This window comes from Amia ocellicauda, chromosome 7 (genome assembly GCF_036373705.1).
Source record: "Amia ocellicauda isolate fAmiCal2 chromosome 7, fAmiCal2.hap1, whole genome shotgun sequence".
NCBI classification, from domain to species: Eukaryota; Metazoa; Chordata; class Actinopteri; order Amiiformes; family Amiidae; genus Amia; species Amia ocellicauda.
The window spans coordinates 45,384,351-45,403,228 of NC_089856.1; the positions used below are offsets into that span (position 1 = coordinate 45,384,351).

At 40.3% G+C, this 18,878-nt stretch overlaps 18 non-coding genes across 18 annotated transcripts; 8 read left to right on the forward strand and 10 right to left on the reverse strand.

The window, feature by feature from the left end:
- Nucleotides 1-1,081: 1,081 nt before the first annotated feature.
- trnae-uuc (transfer RNA glutamic acid (anticodon UUC)) lies at nucleotides 1,082-1,153 on the reverse strand. Its single transcript has one exon. It is a non-coding gene; the product is annotated as a tRNA-Glu (tRNA).
- A 206-nt stretch (nucleotides 1,154-1,359) lies between these two features.
- trnah-gug (transfer RNA histidin (anticodon GUG)) lies at nucleotides 1,360-1,431 on the forward strand. The gene has a single exon. It is a non-coding gene; the product is annotated as a tRNA-His (tRNA).
- Nucleotides 1,432-2,557: 1,126 nt separating this feature from the next.
- Nucleotides 2,558-2,629, reverse strand: trnak-uuu (transfer RNA lysine (anticodon UUU)). The gene has a single exon. It is a non-coding gene; the product is annotated as a tRNA-Lys (tRNA).
- A 1,681-nt stretch (nucleotides 2,630-4,310) lies between these two features.
- trnah-gug (transfer RNA histidin (anticodon GUG)) lies at nucleotides 4,311-4,382 on the forward strand. Its single transcript has one exon. It is a non-coding gene; the product is annotated as a tRNA-His (tRNA).
- Nucleotides 4,383-5,507: 1,125 nt separating this feature from the next.
- trnae-uuc (transfer RNA glutamic acid (anticodon UUC)) lies at nucleotides 5,508-5,579 on the reverse strand. Its single transcript has one exon. It is a non-coding gene; the product is annotated as a tRNA-Glu (tRNA).
- A 206-nt stretch (nucleotides 5,580-5,785) lies between these two features.
- On the forward strand, nucleotides 5,786-5,857 carry trnah-gug (transfer RNA histidin (anticodon GUG)). The gene has a single exon. It is a non-coding gene; the product is annotated as a tRNA-His (tRNA).
- Nucleotides 5,858-6,982: 1,125 nt separating this feature from the next.
- Nucleotides 6,983-7,054, reverse strand: trnae-uuc (transfer RNA glutamic acid (anticodon UUC)). The gene has a single exon. It is a non-coding gene; the product is annotated as a tRNA-Glu (tRNA).
- Nucleotides 7,055-7,260: 206 nt separating this feature from the next.
- On the forward strand, nucleotides 7,261-7,332 carry trnah-gug (transfer RNA histidin (anticodon GUG)). The gene has a single exon. It is a non-coding gene; the product is annotated as a tRNA-His (tRNA).
- A 1,124-nt stretch (nucleotides 7,333-8,456) lies between these two features.
- Nucleotides 8,457-8,528, reverse strand: trnae-uuc (transfer RNA glutamic acid (anticodon UUC)). Its single transcript has one exon. It is a non-coding gene; the product is annotated as a tRNA-Glu (tRNA).
- Nucleotides 8,529-9,930: 1,402 nt separating this feature from the next.
- trnae-uuc (transfer RNA glutamic acid (anticodon UUC)) lies at nucleotides 9,931-10,002 on the reverse strand. The gene has a single exon. It is a non-coding gene; the product is annotated as a tRNA-Glu (tRNA).
- Nucleotides 10,003-13,158: 3,156 nt separating this feature from the next.
- Nucleotides 13,159-13,230, forward strand: trnah-gug (transfer RNA histidin (anticodon GUG)). The gene has a single exon. It is a non-coding gene; the product is annotated as a tRNA-His (tRNA).
- A 1,124-nt stretch (nucleotides 13,231-14,354) lies between these two features.
- trnae-uuc (transfer RNA glutamic acid (anticodon UUC)) lies at nucleotides 14,355-14,426 on the reverse strand. The gene has a single exon. It is a non-coding gene; the product is annotated as a tRNA-Glu (tRNA).
- A 206-nt stretch (nucleotides 14,427-14,632) lies between these two features.
- trnah-gug (transfer RNA histidin (anticodon GUG)) lies at nucleotides 14,633-14,704 on the forward strand. Its single transcript has one exon. It is a non-coding gene; the product is annotated as a tRNA-His (tRNA).
- Nucleotides 14,705-15,830: 1,126 nt separating this feature from the next.
- Nucleotides 15,831-15,902, reverse strand: trnae-uuc (transfer RNA glutamic acid (anticodon UUC)). Its single transcript has one exon. It is a non-coding gene; the product is annotated as a tRNA-Glu (tRNA).
- Nucleotides 15,903-16,108: 206 nt separating this feature from the next.
- Nucleotides 16,109-16,180, forward strand: trnah-gug (transfer RNA histidin (anticodon GUG)). The gene has a single exon. It is a non-coding gene; the product is annotated as a tRNA-His (tRNA).
- A 1,126-nt stretch (nucleotides 16,181-17,306) lies between these two features.
- On the reverse strand, nucleotides 17,307-17,378 carry trnae-uuc (transfer RNA glutamic acid (anticodon UUC)). The gene has a single exon. It is a non-coding gene; the product is annotated as a tRNA-Glu (tRNA).
- A 206-nt stretch (nucleotides 17,379-17,584) lies between these two features.
- Nucleotides 17,585-17,656, forward strand: trnah-gug (transfer RNA histidin (anticodon GUG)). The gene has a single exon. It is a non-coding gene; the product is annotated as a tRNA-His (tRNA).
- A 1,126-nt stretch (nucleotides 17,657-18,782) lies between these two features.
- Nucleotides 18,783-18,854, reverse strand: trnae-uuc (transfer RNA glutamic acid (anticodon UUC)). The gene has a single exon. It is a non-coding gene; the product is annotated as a tRNA-Glu (tRNA).
- Between the last annotated feature and the right edge of the window lie 24 nt (nucleotides 18,855-18,878).

An 18,878-nucleotide genomic window follows, 5' to 3' on the forward strand; every position in this document is an offset into this window, starting at 1 on the left:
CATGCAAGTGAAGTTCATATTTATATCAACACAGTCACAGATACATCAGAAAATATAGAAGACTAATCATAACTTTGGAAATGTAATACTTTGTGGATTATATCAATACATTAATAAGTTTCATCGCTTTTAAAGTATCTACATATTATTGATTGGTCGTAGAACCCAGTCGCAGGGGGGGAAACCCAACAATAAAACAAGAAGGCTCAGGGTTGGGTCATGTGACAGTATACACATTGATCAGTACATTATGGGTTTTGTATAGCGGACACTGAAAACTGTCCAATGAGAGCACTGGGTTTGCTAATCGGTGTCCCGCCAAGTAGTAGAATATAGCAGTATATGAAAAGTACCCGGGTGACATACAGCTTCCGTTTCGTAAATGAAGTATGGGAGTACTGAACACTTTTCAACCGCATAAAAGGCCACGAAACACTATGAAATTTCCATGAAATCCGATTGCATGCAATTCGAAAGCGTTCGATTTAGTTGGATTTCATGAAATGCGTGAAATCTATGGGCTCAAATTAGCGCCATAAGTATCGTATTCAAAATGTATAGAATTGTAAACAAAAAAAAATGTATCGAAAGCAAAAAAAATCGAGAGCAAAACTTTTTCATGAAAACAGTTGGGTTATTCTTCCTGATTGGGTCAGGATGAACCGTCACTCAAACCTGCTGGACCAATGGAGACCCAGGATCCACACCTCCCTGTAAATTCCGCCCTCACGACAAAACACACAAAACTCGTAATGAGAATAAATCAATCGAAAGCAAAGAAACTGGCGGCGAAAGCAAAGATCACAGCATCGCAAGCAAAGACAGGGACTGCAGGTGAGTTTTGCATAGGTTTGCTAATGACACTAAGTCTCAGTCTGGCATTCACGTTGTTGGAAGGGAATAATACTAATAATAACATTTCAAAGGTTATTTTGTGGAATCTGTGATTAAATTGTGTCCTTTGATTGTCCAGTAAGACAATCCACGTGAATTGGAATATAGAGTACAAGTCATAGTGGGTGACTGATTCAATCAAAATCATCCAAGAGAGTCAACGCGTGTTACACTTAAAGACAGTGCTTTCCCATACCGGGAGTCGAACCCAGGCCACCTGGGTGAAAACCAGGAATCCTAACCGCTAGACCATATGGGATCTTGACAACAATCAAACAGTGTCGGGAGCTGTTTTCAGCATCACGTCGGTCTTAGAAAACATAGGCCTACATCACACAACACTGCGCCACCCAAGCAATAACACCTTAAGTATTATACTTATAAAATGAGTAATAAAGTAAGTAATACTACATATTCTTGTTATACTGATAACTTAGGAAAAGCTGAATATCGCCTCGGTAGCTTGCCATGATCGTATAGTGGTTAGTACTTTGCGTTGTGGCCGCAACAACCCCGGTTCGAATCCGGGTCATGGCAGAAGAAATCCTGACACGGCAGAGGGCTGTATTCTTCTCATCATTGCATGCAAGTGAAGTTCATGTTTATATCAACACAGTCACAGATACATCAGAAAATATGGAAGACTAATCATAACTTTGCAAATGTAATATTTTGTGGATTATATCAATACATTAATAAGTTTCATCGCTTTTAAAGTATCTACATATTATTGATTGGTCGTAGAACCCAGTCGCAGGGGGGGAAACCCAACAATAAAACAAGAAGGCTCAGGGTTGGGTCATGTGACAGTATACACATTGATCAGTACATTATGGGTTTTGTATAGCGGACACTGAAAACTGTCCAATGAGAGCACTGGGTTTGCTAATCGGTGTCCCGCCAAGTAGTAGAATATAGCAGTATATGAAAAGTACCCGGGTGACATACAGCTTCCGTTTCGTAAATGAAGTATGGGAGTACTGAACACTTTTCAACCGCATAAAAGGCCACGAAACACTATGAAATTTCCATGAAATCCGAATGCATGCAATTCGAAAGCGTTCGATTTAGTTGGATTTCATGAAATGCGTGAAATCTATGGGCTCAAATTAGCGCCATAAGTATCGTATTCAAAATGTATAGAATTGTAAACAAAAAAAAATGTATCGAAAGCAAAAAAAATCGAGAGCAAAACTTTTTCATGAAAACAGTTGGGTTATTCTTCCTGATTGGGTCAGGATGAACCGTCACTCAAACCTGCTGGACCAATGGAGACCCAGGATCCACACCTCCCTGTAAATTCCGCCCTCACGACAAAACACACAAAACTCGTAATGAGAATAAATCAATCGAAAGCAAAGAAACTGGCGGCGAAAGCAAAGATCACAGCATCGCAAGCAAAGACAGGGACTGCAGGTGAGTTTTGCATAGGTTTGCTAATGACACTAAGTCTCAGTCTGGCATTCACGTTGTTGGAAGGGAATAATACTAATAATAACATTTCAAAGGTTATTTTGTGGAATCTGTGATTAAATTGTGTCCTTTGATTGTCCAGTAAGACAATCCACGTGAATTGGAATATAGAGTACAAGTCATAGTGGGTGACTGATTCAATCAAAATCATCCAAGAGAGTCAACGCGTGTTACACTTAAAGACATTGCTTTCCCATACCGGGAGTCGAACCCGGGCCACCTGGGTAAAAACCAGGAATCCTAACCGCTAGACCATATGGGATCTTGACAACACTCAACCAGTGTCGGGAGCTGATTTCAGCATCACGTCGGTCTTAGAAAACATAGGCCTACATCACACAACACTGCGCCACCCAAGCAATAACACCTTAACTAGTATACTTATAAAATGAGTAATAAAGTAAGTAATACTACATATTCTTGTTACACTGACTACTTAGGAAAAGCTGAATATCTCCTCGGTAGCTCACCGTGATCGTATAGTGGTTAGTACTTTGCGTTGTGGCCGCAACAACCCCGGTTCGAATCCGGGTCATGGCAGAAGAAATCCTGACACGGCAGAGGGCTGTATTCTTCTCATCATTGCATGCAAGTGAAGTTCATGTTTATATCAACACAGTCACAGATACATCAGAAAATATGGAAGACTAATCATAACTTTGCAAATGTAATATTTTGTGGATTATATCAATACATTAATAAGTTTCATCGCTTTTAAAGTATCTACATATTATTGATTGGTCGTAGAACCCAGTCGCAGGGGGGGAAACCCAACAATAAAACAAGAAGGCTCAGGGTTGGGTCATGTGACAGTATACACATTGATCAGTACATTATGGGTTTTGTATAGCGGACACTGAAAACTGTCCAATGAGAGCACTGGGTTTGCTAATCGGTGTCCCGCCAAGTAGTAGAATATAGCAGTATATGAAAAGTACCCGGGTGACATACAGCTTCCGTTTCGTAAACGAAGTATGTGAGTACTGGACACTTTTCAACCGCATAAAAGGCCAAGAAACACTTTGAAATTTCCATGAAATCCGATTGCATGCAATTCGAAAGCGTTCGATTTAGTTGGATTTCATGAAATGCGTGAAATCTATGGGCTCAAATTAGCGCCATAAGTATCGTATTCAAAATGTATAGAATTGTAAACAAAAAAAATGTATCGAAAGCAAAAAAAATCGAGAGCAAAACTTTTTCATGTAAACAGTTGGGTTATTCTTCCTGATTGGGTCAGGATGAACCGTCACTCAAACCTGCTGGACCAATGGAGACCCAGGATCCACGCCTCCCTGTAAATTCCGCCCTCACGACAAAACAGACAAAACTCGTAATGAGAATAAATCAATCGAAAACAAAGAAACTGGCGGCGAAAGCAAAGATCACAGCATCGAATGCAAAGAAAGGGACTGCAGGTGAGTTTTGCATAGGTATGCTAATGACACTAAGTCTCTGTCTGGCATTCACGTTGTTGGAAGGGAATAATACTAATAATAACATTTCAAAGGTTATTTTGTGGAATCTGTGATGAAATTGTGTCCTTTGATTGTCCAGTAAGACAATCCACGTGAATTGGAATATAGAGTACAAGTCATAGTGGGTGACTGATTCAAACGAAATCGTCCATGAGAATGAACGTGTGTTATACTTAAAGACAGTGCTTTCCCATACCGGTAGTAGAACCCGGGCCACCTGGGTGAAAATCAGGAATCCTAAACGCTAGACCATATGCAATCTTGACAACACTCAAACAGTGTCGGGAGCTGTTTTCAGCATCACGTCGGTCTTAGAAAACATAGGCCTACATCACACAACACTGCGCCACCCAAGCAATAACACCTTAACTAGTATACTTATAAAATGAGTAATAAAGTAAGTAATACTACATATTCTTGTTACACTGACAACTTAGGGAAAGCTGAATATCACCTCGGTAGCTCGCCGTGATCGTATAGTGGTTAGTACTTTGCGTTGTGGCCGCAACAACCCCGGTTCGAATCCGGGTCACGGCAGGAGAAATTCTGACACGGCAGAGGGCTGTATTCTTCTCATCATTGCATGCAAGTGAAGTTCATATTTATATCAACACAGTCACAGATACATCAGAAAATATAGAAGACTAATCATAACTTTGGAAATGTAATATTTTGTGGATTATATCAATACATTAATAAGTTTCATCGCTTTTAAAGTATCTACATATTATTGATTGGTCGTAGAACCCAGTCGCATGGGGGGGAAACCCAACAATAAAACAAGAAGGCTCAGGGTTGGGTCATGTGACAGTATACACATTGATCAGTACATTATGGGTTTTGTATAGCGGACACTGAAAACTGTCCAATGAGAGCACTGGGTTTGCTAATCGGTGTCCCGCCAAGTAGTAGAATATAGCAGTAAATGAAAAGTACCAGGGTGACATACAGCTTCCGTTTCGTAACGAAGTATGTGAGTACTGGACACTTTTCAACCGCATAAAAGGCCACGAAACACTTTGAAATTTCCATGAAATCCGATTGCATGCAATTCGAAAGCGTTCGATTTAGTTGGATTTCATGAAATGCGTGAAATCTATGGGCTTAAATTAGCGCCATAAGTATCGTATTCAAAATGTATAGAATTGTAAACAAAAAAAATGTATCAAAAGCAAAACAAAACGAGAGCAAAACTTTTTCATGAAAACAGTAGGGTTTTTCCTCCTGATTGGGTCAGGGTGAACCGTCACTCAAACCTGCTGGACCAATGGAGACCCAGGATCCACGCCTCCCTGTAAATTCCGCCCTCACGACAAAACAGACAAAACTCGTAATGAGAATAAATCAATCGAAAGCAAAGAAACTGGCGGCGAAAGCAATGATCACAGCATGGCAAGCAAAGACAGGGACTGCAGGTGAGTTTTGCATAGGTTTGCTAATGACACTAAGTCTCTGTCTGGCATTAACGTTGTTGGAAGGGAATAATACTAATAATAACATTTCAAAGGTTATTTTGTGGAATCTGTGATGAAATTGATTCCTTTGAATGTCCAGTAAGAAAATCCACGTGAATTGGAATATAGAGTACAAGTCATAGTGGGTGACTGATTCAATCAAAATCATCCAAGAGAATCAACGTGTGTTACACTTAAAGACAGTGCTTTCCCATAACGGGAGTCGAACCCAGGCCACCTGGGTGAAAACCAGGAATCCTAACCGCTAGACCATATGGGATCTTAACAGCACTCAAACAGTGTCAGGAGCTGTTTTCAGCATCACGTCGGTCTTAGAAAACATAGGCCTACATCACACAACACTGCGCCACCCAAGCAATAACACCTTAACTAGTATACTTATAAAATGAGTAATAAAGTAAGTTATACTACATATTCTTGTTACACTGACAACTTAGGAAAAACTGAATATCACCTCGGTAGCTCGCCGTGATCGTATAGTGGTTAGTACTTTGCGTTGTGGCCGCAACAACCCCGGTTCGAATCCGGGTCACGGCAGGAGAAATCCTGACACGGCAGAGGGCTGTATTCTTCTCATCATTGCAAGCAAGTGAAGTTCAAATTTATATCAACACAGTCACAGATACATCAGAAAATATAGAAGACTAATCATAACTTTGGAAATGTAATACTTTGTGGATTATATCAATACATTAATAAGTTTCATCGCTTTTAAAGTATCTACATATTATTGATTGGTCGTAGAACCCAGTCGCAGGGGGGGAAACCCAACAATAAAACAAGAAGGCTCAGGGTTGGGTCATGTGACAGTATACACATTGATCAGTACATTATGGGTTTTGTATAGCGGACACTGAAAACTGTCCAATGAGAGCACTGGGTTTGCTAATCGGTGTCCCGCCAAGTAGTAGAATATAGCAGTATATGAAAAGTACCCGGGTGACATACTGCTTCCGTTTCGTAAACGAAGTATGGGAGTACTGGACACTTTTCAACCGCATAAAAGGCCACGAAACACTATGAAATTTCCATGAAATCCGATTGCATGTATTTCGAAAGCGTTCGATTTAGTTGGATTTCATGAAATGCGTGAAATCTATGGGCTCAAATTAGCGCCATAAGTATCGTATTCAAAATGTATAGAATTGTAAACAAAAAAAATGTATCGAAAGCAAAAAAAATCGAGAGCAAAACTTTTTCATGAAAACAGTTGGGTTATTCTTCCTGATTGGGTCAGGATGAACCGTCACTCAAACCTGCTGGACCAATGGAGACCCAGGATCCACGCCTCCCTGTAAATTCCGCCCACACGACAAAACAGACAAAACTCGTAATGAGAATAAATCAATCGAAAGCAAAGAAACTGGCGGCGAAAGCAAAGATCACAGCATCGCAAGCAAAGACAGGGACTGCAGGTGAGTTTTACATAGGTTTGCTAATGACACTAAGTCTCTGTCTGGCATTCACGTTGTTGGAAGGGAATAATACTAATAATAACATTTCAAAGGTTATTTTGTGGAATCTGTGATGAAATTGTGTCCTTTGATTGTCCAGTAAGACAATACACGTGAATTGGAATATAGAGTACAAGTCATAGTGGGTGACTGATTCAAACGAAATCGTCCATGAGATTGAACGTGTGTTACACTTAAAGACAGTGCTTTCCCATACCAGGAGTCGAACCCAGGCCACCTGGGTGAAAACCAGGAATCCTAACCGCTAGACCATATGGGATCTTGACAACACTCAAACAGTGTCGGGAGCTGTTTTCAGCATCACGTCGGTCTTAGAAAACATAGGCCTACATCACACAACACTGCGCCACCCAAGCAATAACACCTTAACTAGTATACTTATAAAATGAATAAGAAAGTAAGTAATACTACATATTCTTGTTACACTGATAACTTAGGAAAAGTTGAATATCACCTCGGTAGCTTGCCGTGATCGTATAGTGGTTAGTACTTTGCGTTGTGGCCGCAACAACCCCGGTTTGAATCCGGGTCACGGCAGGAGAATTCCTGACAGGGCAGAGGGCTGTATTGTTCTCATCATTGCATGCAAGTGAAGCTCATATTTATATCAACACGGTCACAGATACATCAGAAAATATAGAATACTAATCATAACTTTGCAAATGTAATATTTTGTGGATTATATCAATATATTAATAAGTTTCATCGCTCTTAAAGTATCTACATATTATTGATTGGTCGTAGAACCCATTCGCAGGGGGGGAAACCCAACAATAAAACAAGAAGGCTCAGGGTTGGGTTATGTGACAGTATACACATTGATCAGTACATTATGGGTATTGTATAGCGGACACTGAAAACTGTCCAATGAGAGCACTGGGTTTGCTAATCGGTGTCCCGCCAAGTATTAGAATATAGCAGTAAATGAAAAGTACCAGGGTGACATACAGCTTCCGTTTCGTAACGAAGTATGTGAGTACTAGACACTTTTCAACCGCATAAAAGGCCACGAAACACTTTGAAATTTCCATGAAATCCGATTGCATGCAATTCGAAAGCGTTCGATTTAGTTGGATTTCATGAAATGCGTGAAATCTATGGGCTCAAATTAGCGCCATAAGTATCGTATTCAAAATGTATAGAATTGTAAACAAAAAAAATGTATCGAAAGCAAAAAAAATCGAGAGCAAAACTTTTTCATGTAAACAGTTGGGTTATTCTTCCTGATTGGGTCAGGATGAACCGTCACTCAAACCTGCTGGACCAATGGAGACCCAGGATCCACGCCTCCCTGTAAATTCCGCCCTCACGACAAAACAGACAAAACTCGTAATGAGAATAAATCAATCGAAAACAAAGAAACTGGCGGCGAAAGCAAAGATCACAGCATCGAATGCAAAGAAAGGGACTGCAGGTGAGTTTTGCATAGGTATGCTAATGACACTAAGTCTCTGTCTGGCATTCACGTTGTTGGAAGGGAATAATACTAATAATAAAATTTCAAAGGTTATTTTGTGGAATCTGTGATGAAATTGTGTCCTTTGATTGTCCAGTAAGACAATCCACGTGAATTGGAATATAGAGTACAAGTCATAGTGGGTGACTGATTCAAACGAAATCGTCCATGAGAATGAACGTGTGTTACACTTAAAGACAGTGCTTTCCCATACCGGGAGTCGAACCCGGGCCACCTGGGTGAAAACCATGAATCCTAACCGCTAGACCATATGGGATCTTGACAACACTCAAACAGTGTCGGGAGCTATTTTTAGCATCACGTCGGTCTTAGAAAACATAGGCCTACATCACACAACACTGCGCCACCCAAGCAATAACACCTTAACTAGTATACTTATAAAATGAGTAATAAAGTAAGTAATACTACTTATTCTTGTTACACTGACAACTTATAAAAAGCTGAATATCACCTCGGTAGCTCGCCGTGATCGTATAGTGGTTAGTACTTTGCGTTGTGGCCGCAACAACCCCAGTTCGAATCCGCGTCACGACAGGAGAAATCCTGACACGGCAGAGGGCTGTATTGTTCTCATCATTGCATGCAAGTGAAGTTCATATTTATATCAACACAGTCACAGATACATCAGAAAATATAGAAGACTAATCATAACTTTGGAAATGTAATACTTTGTGGATTATATCAATACATTAATAAGTTTCATCGCTTTTAAAGTATCTACATATTATTGATTGGTCGTAGAACCCAGTCGCAGGGGGGGAAACCCAACAATAAAACAAGAAGGCTCAGGGTTGGGTCATGTGACAGTATACACATTGATCAGTACATTATGGGTTTTGTATAGCGGACACTGAAAACTGTCCAATGAGAGCACTGGGTTTGCTAATCGGTGTCCCGCCAAGTAGTAGAATATAGCAGTAAATGAAAAGTACCAGGGTGACATACAGCTTCCGTTTCGTAACGAAGTATGTGAGTACTGGACACTTTTCAACCGCATAAAAGGCCACGAAACACTTTGAAATTTCCATGAAATCCGATTGCATGCAATTCGAAAGCGTTCGATTTAGTTGGATTTCATGAAATGCGTGAAATCTATGGGCTTAAATTAGCGCCATAAGTATCGTATTCAAAATGTATAGAATTGTAAACAAAAAAAATGTATCAAAAGCAAAACAAAACGAGAGCAAAACTTTTTCATGAAAACAGTAGGGTTTTTCTTCCTGATTGGGTCAGGGTGAACCGTAACTCAAACCTGCTGGACCAATGGAGACCCAGGATCCACGCCTCCCTGTAAATTCCGCCCTCACGACAAAACAGACAAAACTCGTAATGAGAATAAATCAATCGAAAGCAAAGAAACTGGCGGCGAAAGCAATGATCACAGCATGGCAAGCAAAGACAGGGACTGCAGGTGAGTTTTGCTTAGGTTTGCTAATGACACTAAGTCTCTGTCTGGCATTAACGTTGTTGGAAGGGAATAATACTAATAATAACATTTCAAAGGTTATTTTGTGGAATCTGTGATGAAATTGTGTCCTTTGATTGTCCAGTAAGAAAATCCACGTGAATTGGAATATAGAGTACAAGTCATAGTGGGTGACTGATTCAATCAAAATCATCCAAGAGAATCAACGTGTGTTACACTTAAAGACTGTGCTTTCCCATACCAGGAGTCGAACCCGGTCCACCTGGGTGAAAACCAGGAATCCTAACCGCTAGACCATATGGGATCTTGACAACACTCAAACAGTGTCGGGAGCTGTTTTCAGCATCACGTCGGTCTTAGAAAACATAGGCCTACATCACACAACACTGCGCCACCCAAGCAATAACACCTTAACTAGTATACTTATAAAATGAGTAATAAAGTAAGTAATACTACATATTCTTGTTACACTGACAACTTAGGAAAAGCTGAATATCACCTCGGTAGCTCGCCGTGATCGTATAGTGGTTAGTACTTTGCGTTGTGGCCGCAACAACCCCGGTTCCAATCCGGGTCACGGCAAGAGAAATCCTGACACGGCAGAGGGCTGTATTCTTCTCATCATTGCATGCAAGTGAAGTTCATATTTATATGAACACAGTCACAGATACATCAGAAAATATAGAAGACTAATCATAACTTTGGAAATGTAATATTTTGTGGATTATATCAATACATTAATAAGTTTCATCGCTTTTAAAGTATCTACATATTATTGATTGGTCGTAGAACCCAGTCGCAGGGGGGGAAACCCAACAATAAAACAAGAAGGCTCAGGGTTGGGTCATGTGACAGTATACACATTGATCAGTACATTATGGGTTTTGTATAGCGGACACTGAAAACTGTCCAATGAGAGCACTGGGTTTGCGAATCGGTGTCCCGCCAAGTAGTAGAATATAGCAGTATATGAAAAGTACCCGGGTGACATACTGCTTCCGTTTCGTAAACGAAGTATGGGAGTACTGGACACTTTTCAACCGCATAAAAGGCCACGAAACACTATGAAATTTCCATGAAATCCGATTGCATGTAATTCGAAAGCGTTCGATTTAGTTGGATTTCATGAAATGCGTGAAATCTATGGGCTCAAATTAGCGCCATAAGTATCGTATTCAAAGTGTATAGAATTGTAAACATAAAAAATGTATCGAAAGCAAAAAAAATCGAGAGCAAAACTTTTTCATGAAAACAGTTGGGTTATTCTTCCTGATTGGGTCAGGATGAACCGTCACTCAAACCTGCTGGACCAATGGAGACCCAGGATCCATGCCTCCCTGTAAATTCCGCCCACACGACAAAACAGACAAAACTCGTAATGAGAATAAATCAATCGAAAGCAAAGAAACTGGCGGCGAAAGCAAAGATCACAGCATCGCAAGCAAAGACAGGGACTGCAGGTGAGTTTTACATAGGTTTGCTAATGACACTAAGTCTCTGTCTGGCATTCACGTTGTTGGAAGGGAATAATACTAATAATAACATTTCAAAGGTTATTTTGTGGAATCTGTGATGAAATTGTGTCCTTTGATTGTCCAGTAAGACAATCCACGTGAATTGGAATATAGAGTACAAGTAATAGTGGGTGACTGATTCAAACGAAATCGTCCATGAGAATGAACGTGTGTTACACTTAAAGACAGTGCTTTCCCATACCGGTAGTCGAACCCGGGCCACCTGGGTGAAAATCAGGAATCCTAACCGCTAGACCATATGCGATCTTGACAACACTCAAACAGTGTCGGGAGCTGTTTTCAGCATCACGTCGGTCTTAGAAAACATAGGCCTACATCACACAACACTGCGCCACCCAAGCAATAACACCTTAACTAGTATACTTATAAAATGAGTAATAAAGTAAGTAATACTACATATTCTTGTTACACTGACAACTTAGAAAAAGCTGAATATCACCTCGGTAGCTCGCCGTGATCGTATAGTGGTTAGTACTTTGCGTTGTGGCCGCAACAACCCCGGTTCGAATCCGAGTCACGGCAGGAGAAATCTTGACACGACAGAGGGCTGTGTTCTTCTCATCATTGCATGCAAGTGAAGTATATATTTATATCAACACAGTCACAGATTCATCAGAAAATATAGAAGACTAATCATAACTTTGCAAATGTAATATTTTGTGGATTATATCAATACATTAATAAGTTTCATCGCTTTTAAAGTATCTACATATTATTGATTGGTCGTAGAACCCAGTCGCAGGGGGGGAAACCCAACAATAAAACAAGAAGGCTCAGGGTTGGGTCATGTGACAGTATACACATTGATCAGTACATTATGGGTATTGTATAGCGGACACTGAAAACTGTCCAATGAGAGCACTGGGTTTGCTAATCGGTGTCCCGCCAAGTAGTAGAATATAGCAGTATATGAAAAGTACCCGGGTGACATACAGCTTCCGTTTCGTAAACGAAGTATGGGAGTACTGGACACTTTTCAACCGCATAAAATGCCACGAAACACTATGAAATTTCCATGAAATCCGATTGCATGTAATTCGAAAGCGTTCGATTTAGTTGGATTTCATGAAATGCGTGAAATCTATGGGCTCAAATTAGCGCCATAAGTATCGTATTCAAAATGTATAGAATTGTAAACAAAAAAAATGTATCGAAAGCAAACAAAATCGAGAACAAAACTTTTTCATGAAAACAGTTGGGTTATTCTTCCTGATTGGGTCAGGATGAACCGTCACTCAAACCTGCTGGACCAATGGAGACCCAGGATCCACGCCTTCCTGTAAATTCCGCCCTCACGACAAAACAGACAAAACTCGTAATGAGAATAAATCAATCGAAAGCAAAGAAACTGGCGGCGAAAGCAAAGATCACAGCATCGCAAGCAAAGACAGGGACTGCAGGTGAGTTTTGCATAGGTTTGCTAATGACACTAAGTCTCTGTCTGGCATTAACGTTGTTGGGAGGGAATAATACTAATAATAACATTTCAAAGGTTATTTTGTGGAATCTGTGATGAAATTGTGTCTTTTGATTGTCCAGTAAGACAATCCACTTGAATTGGAATATAGAGTACAAGTCATAGTGGGTGACTGATTCAAACAAAATCATCCAAGAAAATCAACGTGTGTTACACTTAAAGACAGTGCTTTCCCGTACCGGGAGTTGAACTCGGGCCACCTGGGTGAAAACAAGGAAACCTAACCGCTAGACCATATGGGATCTTAACAACACTCAAACAGTGTCGGGAGCTGTTTTCAGCATCACGTTGGTCTTAGAAAACATAGGCCTACATCACACAACACTGCGCCACCCAAGCAATAACACCTTAACTAGTATACTTATAAAATGAATAATAAAGTAAGTAATACTACATATTCTTGTTACACTGATAACTTAGGAAAAGTTGAATATCACCTCGGTAGCTTGCCGTGATCGTATAGTGGTTAGTACTTTGCGTTGTGGCCGCAACAACCCCGGTTTGAATCCGGGTCACGGCAGGAGAATTCCTGACAGGGCAGAGGGCTGTATTGTTCTCATCATTGCATTAAAGTGAAGTTCATATTTATATCAACACAGTCACAGATACATCAGAAAATATAGAAGACTAATCATAACTTTGGAAATGTAATATTTTGTGGATTATATCAATACATTAATAAGTTTCATCGCTTTTAAAGTATCTACATATTATTGATTGGTCGTAGAACCCAGTCGCAGGGGGGGAAACCCAACAATAAAACAAGAAGGCTCAGGGTTGGGTCATGTGACAGTATACACATTGATCAGTACATTATGGGTTTTGTATAGCGGACACTGAAAACTGTCCAATGAGAGCACTGGGTTTGCTAATCGGTGTCCCGCCAAGTAGTAGAATATAGCAGTAAATGAAAAGTACCAGGGTGACATACAGCTTCCATTTCGTAACGAAGTATGTGAGTACTGGACACTTTTCAACCGCATAAAAGGCCACGAAACACTTTGAAATTTCCATGAAATCCGATTGCATGCAATTCGAAAGCGTTCGATTTAGTTGGATTTCATGAAATGCGTGAAATCTATGGGCTTAAATTAGCGCCATAAGTATCGTATTCAAAATGTATAGAATTGTAAACAAAAAAAATGTATCAAAAGCAAAACAAAACGAGAGCAAAACTTTTTCATGAAAACAGTAGGGTTTTTCTTCCTGATTGGGTCAGGGTGAACCGTCACTCAAACCTGCTGGACCAATGGAGACCCAGGATCCACGCCTCCCTGTAAATTCCGCCCTCACGACAAAACAGACAAAACTCGTAATGAGAATAAATCAATCGAAAGCAAAGAAACTGGCGGCGAAAGCAATGATCACAGCATGGCAAGCAAAGACAGGGACTGCAGGTGAGTTTTGCATAGGTTTGCTAATGACACTAAGTCTCTGTCTGGCATTATCGTTGTTGGAAGGGAATAATACTAATAATAACATTTCAAAGGTTATTTTGTGGAATCTGTGATGAAATTGTGTCCTTTGATTGTCCAGTAAGAAAATCCACGTGAATTGGAATATAGAGTACAAGTCATAGTGGGTGACTGATTCAATCAAAATCATCCAAGAGAATCAACGTGTGTTACACTTAAAGACAGTGCTTTCCCATACCGGAAGTCGAACCCAGGCCACCTGGGTGAAAACCAGGAATCCTAACCGCTAGACCATATGGGATCTTGACAACAATCAAACAGTGTCGGGAGCTGTTTTCAGCATCACGTCGGTCTTAGAAAACATAGGCCTACATCACACAACACTGCGCCACCCAAGCAATAACACCTTAAGTATTATACTTATAAAATGAGTAATAAAGTAAGTAATACTACATATTCTTGTTATACTGATAACTTAGGAAAAGCTGAATATCACCTCGGTAGCTTGCCATGATCGTATAGTGGTTAGTACTTTGCGTTGTGGCCGCAACAACCCCGGTTCGAATCCGGGTCATGGCAGAAGAAATCCTGACACGGCAGAGGGCTGTATTCTTCTCATCATTGCATGCAAGTGAAGTTCATGTTTATATCAACACAGTCACAGATACATCAGAAAATATGGAAGACTAATCATAACTTTGCAAATGTAATATTTTGTGGATTATATCAATACATTAATAAGTTTCATCGCTTTTAAAGTATCTACATATTATTGATTGGTCGTAGAACCCAGTCGCAGGGGGGGAAACCCAACAATAAAACAAGAAGGCTCAGGGTTGGGTCATGTGACAGTATACACATTGATCAGTACATTATGGGTTTTGTATAGCGGACACTGAAAACTGTCCAATGAGAGCACTGGGTTTGCTAATCGGTGTCCCGCCAAGTAGTAGAATATAGCAGTATATGAAAAGTACCCGGGTGACATACAGCTTCCGTTTCGTAAATGAAGTATGGGAGTACTGAACACTTTTCAACCGCATAAAAGGCCACGAAACACTATGAAATTTCCATGAAATCCGATTGCATGCAATTCGAAAGCGTTCGATTTAGTTGGATTTCATGAAATGCGTGAAATCTATGGGCTCAAATTAGCGCCATAAGTATCGTATTCAAAATGTATAGAATTGTAAACAAAAAAAAATGTATCGAAAGCAAAAAAAATCGAGAGCAAAACTTTTTCATGAAAACAGTTGGGTTATTCTTCCTGATTGGGTCAGGATGAACCGTCACTCAAACCTGCTGGACCAATGGAGACCCAGGATCCACACCTCCCTGTAAATTCCGCCCTCACGACAAAACACACAAAACTCGTAATGAGAATAAATCAATCGAAAGCAAAGAAACTGGCGGCGAAAGCAAAGATCACAGCATCGCAAGCAAAGAAAGGGACTGCAGGTGAGTTTTGCATAGGTATGCTAATGACACTAAGTCTCTGTCTGGCATTCACGTTGTTGGAAGGGAATAATACTAATAATAACATTTCAAAGGTTATTTTGTGGAATCTGTGATGAAATTGTGTCCTTTGATTGTCCAGTAAGACAATCCACGTGAATTGGAATATAGAGTACAAGTCATAGTGGGTGACTGATTCAAACGAAATCGTCCATGAGAATGAACGTGTGTTACACTTAAAGACAGTGCTTTCCCATACCGGGAGACGAACCCGGGCCACCTGGGTGAAAACCAGGAATCCTAACCGCTAGACCATATGGGATCTTGACAACAATCAAACAGTGTCGGGAGCTGTTTTCAGCATCACGTCGGTCTTAGAAAACATAGGCCTACATCACACAACACTGCGCCACCCAAGCAATAACACCTTAAGTATTATACTTATAAAATGAGTAATAAAGTAAGTAATACTACATATTCTTGTTACACTGATAACTTAGGAAAAGCTGAATATCTCATCGGTAGCTTGCCATGATCGTATAGTGGTTAGTACTTTGCGTTGTGGCCGCAACAACCCCGGTTCGAATCCGGGTCATGGCAGAAGAAATCCTGACACGGCAGAGGGCTGTATTCTTCTCATCATTGCATGCAAGTGAAGTTCATGTTTATATCAACACAGTCACAGATACATCAGAAAATATGGAAGACTAATCATAACTTTGCAAATGTAATATTTTGTGGATTATATCAATACATTAATAAGTTTCATCGCTTTTAAAGTATCTACATATTATTGATTGGTCGTAGAACCCAGTCGCAGGGGGGGAAACCCAACAATAAAACAAGAAGGCTCAGGGTTGGGTCATGTGACAGTATACACATTGATCAGTACATTATGGGTTTTGTATAGCGGACACTGAAAACTGTCCAATGAGAGCACTGGGTTTGCTAATCGGTGTCCCGCCAAGTAGTAGAATATAGCAGTATATGAAAAGTACCCGGGTGACATACAGCTTCCGTTTCGTAAATGAAGTATGGGAGTACTGAACACTTTACAACCGCATAAAAGGCCACGAAACACTATGAAATTTCCATGAAATCCGATTGCATGCAATTCGAAAGCGTTCGATTTAGTTGGATTTCATGAAATGCGTGAAATCTATGGGCTCAAATTAGCGCCATAAGTATCGTATTCAAAATGTATAGAATTGTAAACAAAAAAAAATGTATCGAAAGCAAAAAAAATCGAGAGCAAAACTTTTTCATGAAAACAGTTGGGTTATTCTTCCTGATTGGGTCAGGATGAACCGTCACTCAAACCTGCTGGACCAATGGAGACCCAGGATCCACACCTCCCTGTAAATTCCGCCCTCACGACAAAACAGACAAAACTCGTAATGAGAATAAATCAATCGAAAGCAAAGAAACTGGCGGCGAAAGCAAAGATCACAGCATCGCAAGCAAAGAAAGGGACTGCAGGTGAGTTTTGCATAGGTATGCTAATGACACTAAGTCTCTGTCTGGCATTCACGTTGTTGGAAGGGAATAATACTAATAATAACATTTCAAAGGTTATTTTGTGGAATCTGTGATGAAATTGTGTCCTTTGATTGTCCAGTAAGACAATCCACGTGAATTGGAATATAGAGTACAAGTCATAGTGGGTGACTGATTCAAACGAAATCGTCCATGAGAATGAACGTGTGTTACACTTAAAGACAGTGCTTTCCCATACCGGGAGTCGAACCCAGGCCACCTGGGTGAAAACCAGGAATCCTAACCGCTAGACCATATGGGATCTTGACAACAATCAAACAGTGTCGGGAGCTGTTTTCAGCATCACGTCGGTCTTAGAAAACATAGGCCTACATCACACAACACTGCGCCACCCAAGCAATAACACCTTAAGTATTATACTTATAAAATGAGTAATAAAGTAAGTAATACTACATATTCTTGTTATACTGATAACTTAGGAAAAGCTGAATATCACCTCGGTAGCTTGCCATGATCGTATAGTGGTTAGTACTTTGCGTTGTGGCCGCAACAACCCCGGTTCGAATCCGGGTCATGGCAGAAGAAATCCTGACACGGCAGAGGGCTGTATTCTTCTCATCATTGCATGCAAGTGAAGTTCATGTTTATATCAACACAGTCACAGATACATCAGAAAATATGGAAGACTAATCATAACTTTGCAAATGTAATATTTTGTGGATTATATCAATACATTAATAAGTTTCATCGCTTTTAAAGTATCTACATATTATTGATTGGTCGTAGAACCCAGTCGCAGGGGGGGAAACCCAACAATAAAACAAGAAGGCTCAGGGTTGGGTCATGTGACAGTATACACATTGATCAGTACATTATGGGTTTTGTATAGCGGACACTGAAAACTGTCCAATGAGAGCACTGGGTTTGCTAATCGGTGTCCCGCCAAGTAGTAGAATATAGCAGTATATGAAAAGTACCCGGGTGACATACAGCTTCCGTTTCGTAAATGAAGTATGGGAGTACTGAACACTTTTCAACCGCATAAAAGGCCACGAAACACTATGAAATTTCCATGAAATCCGATTGCATGCAATTCGAAAGCGTTCGATTTAGTTGGATTTCATGAAATGCGTGAAATCTATGGGCTCAAATTAGCGCCATAAGTATCGTATTCAAAATGTATAGAATTGTAAACAAAAAAAAATGTATCGAAAGCAAAAAAAATCGAGAGCAAAACTTTTTCATGAAAACAGTTGGGTTATTCTTCCTGATTGGGTCAGGATGAACCGTCACTCAAACCTGCTGGACCAATGGAGACCCAGGATCCACACCTCCCTGTAAATTCCGCCCTCACGACAAAACACACAAAACTCGTAATGAGAATAAATCAATCGAAAGCAAAGAAACTGGCGGCGAAAGCAAAGATCACAGCATCGCAAGCAAAGACAGGGACTGCAGGTGAGTTTTGCATAGGTTTGCTAATGACACTAAGTCTCAGTCTGGCATTCACGTTGTTGGAAGGGAATAATACTAATAATAACATTTCAAAGGTTATTTTGTGGAATCTGTGATTAAATTGTGTCCTTTGATTGTCCAGTAAGACAATCCACGTGAATTGGAATATAGAGTACAAGTCATAGTGGGTGACTGATTCAATCAAAATCATCCAAGAGAGTCATCGCGTGTTACACTTAAAGACAGTGCTTTCCCATACCGGGAGTCGAACCCGGGCCACCTGGGTGAAAACCAGGAATCCTAACCGCTAGACCATATGGGATCTTGACAACACTCAAACAGTGTC